At 40.0% G+C, this 4,185-nt stretch overlaps 1 pseudogene; it reads left to right on the forward strand.

The window, feature by feature from the left end:
• Positions 1-225: 225 nt before the first annotated feature.
• Positions 226-2,727, forward strand: LOC113922311 (annotated as a pseudogene).
• The last annotated feature ends 1,458 nt before the right edge of the window (positions 2,728-4,185 follow it).

Genomic DNA, 4,185 nt, shown 5'->3' on the forward strand with positions numbered 1-4,185 from the left:
GAGCCAATACTCCTGCTACTCATCATAAAATTTCCAGGAGTCATACTATTTTCGAACACCATAATTTTTATCAATCCTTTGACTTTTCCTGGGTATGTGTGTCTGTGTCTATGTTGATTCTTTCATTTCATCAAATTAGTCTTGAACCTGATAAGCAGTAACACATTGCAAATCTAAAATGTGTTAAGTTCACATGCAGGGCCAGGCTTGGGTGAGGCAAGAGAGATGCCAAGGTTTGCAAAATGTAAAGAGACACTCACTCTCAGAGAACCCACACAAAGCCTTTTCACTGCCAGTCCTCCTTACCGGAGGCCCTGCAAAGGTAAGCCACATACCAAGGTACTGTGTGGGAAACTTCACACACATCCTCTCAAAAAAATGCTAAGTGTTCCCTTTTCACATAACTGCCTACTTCTCAAACTCGGGTTCTAGCTCAGATGACTCCTCCTCAGAAAGAACTTTCCTGAACACCTTCTCTAAAGTGAGCATTCCTGTTGTAATCTGTCAGAGCATTCTCTTCTATTTCTTCTCTGCATTTATCAAAATGTAGAATTACATCTTGTTTACTGTCAATTTCTCATTAGAATCATCTCAGGTCAATTAGAAGAGAAGCTCTCATGTTCTTGTTCGCTATTATAGCCCCATTGCCAAACACATACTGGACACACGATAAAATATTTGTTGAATGAATAAAATTTAATGAATAGCTTTTGGAATGTTTCAATTTCAGTTGTGACCTCACTTGCCCTGTGACTTTGGATAAGTTGCTTAATTTCTCTATGGCTCATTTTTTTCACCTTAAAACGGGTTTATTCATTGATCCAATCATTCACCTTGCAAGGCATGTGATATAAAGCAAAGAATAAATGAACGAATAAATTCATGTCCATTTTCCCACTTGGAAACCAAGAAGTTACATGCTGTTCAAGTACATGTGGCCAGTTTGCTGTTTATCTATGACTGTATAAGAAATCATCCTAAAACTTAGTTCCTATGAATCAGAAATTTGGGAAGGGCTCTGCTGTGCAGCATTGGCTTGCGACTTCTCATCCAGTTAGAAGGTGGCTGGAGCAGGAGCAGTGGAAGGTCTAAAGAAATGGAGGATTGACTAGTCATCTCTTATATTATATATGTGTAGATGATGATATATTAGATAGATAGATGGAGAGAAAGAGACATAGAAGATAGATAGGTAGATACACAGATAGAGATACCATAGAGATAGAGCATTGCTCTGGGCTCCTTTCTGCAATCTCTACAGGTAGGCCAGTTGGGTTTCCTCAGAGCCTTAGGACAGACAGACGGCCTAACTGCCAGCATGGGGTTCCATTGCAAGTAGTCCAGCAAACAGGACAGAAGTTGCATTTACTCCTTATCATTTAGCCTTGGAAATTAATGGCAGCATCCCTCTGCCCTATCCTACTGGTTGAAACAGTTTCCAAAGCCCACCCAGACTGAAGCCCACCCTCCGGCCTTCCCTGAAATGCCTGGCAAGAACTTTACAGACGGGGATCCCCAGGTGTTTCATTTGGTTTTTTCTGTGTTTAATTTGACGAATGCCATCATAGGAAGTGGCATCCTTGGCTTAGCTTATGTTATGGCTCATACCGGCATCCTTGGATTTAGTTTTCTGTTGTTGATAGTTGCTCTCCTGGCTTCTTACTCAGTTCACCTCCTGCTTAGTATGTGCATTCAGACAGCTTGCTTGGTCTTCATATACATTGGTTCTATATGGTTCTTCATATACATTGACGCACCTGTCTTCCATTGAACTCCTTCAGTCATTGTAAAATCTCTATGGAACTCTGACATCTTATGAAGATCTTGGACTCTTTGCATTTGGATTACCCGGAAAGGTGGCAGTAGCAGGCACCATCCTAATTCAGAATATTGGAGGTCTTGGTATCTCGATAGACAAACACTACTACTAATCATTTGTGTTGGCATTGTGTTCCTTCTTGCACTTCTTCCTAAAATAGGTAATGATTAAAAACTGGTCCATTCCTTGTCCTCTGCCATTAAATTATGTAGAGCAATACTTCCAGATTTCAAATGCTACAGATGATTGTAAACCAGAGCTCTTTCATTTCTCCAAAGAGAGTGTTTATGCCATACCTACCAGGGCTTTTTCATTTCTCTGCCATACCTCAGTATTGCCAATATACTGTGAACTTCAAAGCCCTTCAAAGAAAAGAAGGCAAAATGTAACCCACACAGCAACTGCTTTAAGTTTTCTCATTTATTTTACATCTGCACTCTTTAGGTACCTCACTTTTTATGACAAAGTGGCGTCAGAATTACTGCAAGGTTAGAGCATATACTTGCCCCGTGATGTTGTTGTCATGACTGTGAACTTATGCATACTATTTACTGTGCTTTTGACAGTCCCTCTAATCCACTTCCCTGTAAGGAAAGCTTTAATGATGATGTTTTTCTCCAACCTTTCCATTCTCATGGATTCGCCATTCTCTGAGCACTCTAGCAGTCAATATTATCATTGTTTTACTTGCATTATATGTTCCTAACATTAAGAATGTATTTGGTATAGTTGGTTCTGGTACATCAACGTGTTTGATTTTTGTATTCCCAGGACTATTTTATCTTAAACTTAGCAAAGAGGATTTTCTCTCATGGAAAAAGCTTGGGGCTTTTGTTTTGCTCATCTTTGGAATTTTGGTTGGGAATTTTAGTTTAGCACTAATCATTTTTAATTGTATTAATAAATGAAAGAAATATGAAAAAAAAAAGCCCACCCAGTTTCAAGAAGAAGGAACATAGACGAATCTTTTGACAGGAGGAGCATCAAAATACTTGCAAACACATATTTAAACCATTGCAGCTTACTTTCTGACACAAATTATACAAGCAGAATATATTTCCCCTTTCCCAAGACCCCTATAGTTTCATGACATTAAAGTACCAGACGTGAGGTTCAGATGTGATCATCTAAATCAGATCCAAGAGTGGATGGCATTCCTTGGGTACGGTTCCTTGGGTACGGTTTCTCTGTGTCGGAAGCCTTACGGAATAGAGCGGTAAGTTGTTTGGCCCACAGGCCTCGCAAACAATGATGGGACAGGCATAGGGTAACCATTGTGGGTACTCCCATCTATGAAGGGGGAAATTAGGAGTACATGAAAGTCTCTGGTCCATGGTGATCCTGAAGTCCAGAGGGGCACATGTTGCCAGTTTCTTGCTTAAGGCCCAGTCCTACTTCCAGAGAATGATTCTCTGTGGTTCTTGGGCCTTGGCCCCTTGCTCTCAGTTTACCCCCTAAGTCATTTTTACTCTTTCAAAAAAATTAGCCCACATTAGCTCAAAGGAACGAAGGCCTCCTTCAATTTGTCTTTGTCCTTTTTAGTTCAAGCTGATACGATCCCTTTAAAATTTTTGTGGGATTTTTGTATATTAATGTATAATCCACTCCATTAAGCAGAAGCTATAGAAATCTCTCTAAGGAAAGCCTTCTCTACCTTGGGCTTCTGTGAGGTTGCTATAGGAAAATTCCAATAAGATTCCTAAAAGTTCTATTGTTTAACAGAGAGGGTCTGTGAGATGTGCCCTTAAAATCCTTGAAAGATGTTTTGTCTGAGTGAAAGGATCTATGAGGCCCCACCTGACATCTTTCTGAGGTCTTAATAAAGGATATTACAGGACCATCATGGATTTGGCCTTTGCCCCTGAAATTATTACTTAATTTGAGAGTTTTTTGCCATCTGGCTAGACTAGAAACAGTTTTATTTTCAAGCATAGGGAGTTGTGGCATCTTAATATGTCCTCCAAATCTCTAAAGAAAACTGAACAGTTGCATTTTTGGCTTGCCTCTCTATTTATCTGAGTACACCAATCTAAAAGACTTTTCAACATTTTTTCAACATTCTGCCTGCAAATTTTCTTAGCCAGGGTCCATCAGTTCATGTGGCACATTTTCTCTTTTCCACATGACTATAGGTGACAATTGCGCTAAACTTCCCATTGCCACCTAACAAAGGTCTTCTTTCCTCCCGTTTTCATAGTTTTGCTCGCAACAGATTCCTTGAGGCCCATCAAGCTTCTGCTAACAATTTCTGCAAGTCTCTTATAGCATCTGCCCGCGGCCCAGACCCAAAGCTAATGCCACACATTTTAAGGTTTTGTTAGAGCAGAAACTCACTACACGGTTTTAAAAACCTGCTCCACGAATCT

The sequence above is a fragment of the Zalophus californianus genome, chromosome 9 (genome assembly GCF_009762305.2).
Source record: "Zalophus californianus isolate mZalCal1 chromosome 9, mZalCal1.pri.v2, whole genome shotgun sequence".
In the NCBI taxonomy this organism is placed as follows: domain Eukaryota; kingdom Metazoa; phylum Chordata; class Mammalia; order Carnivora; family Otariidae; genus Zalophus; species Zalophus californianus.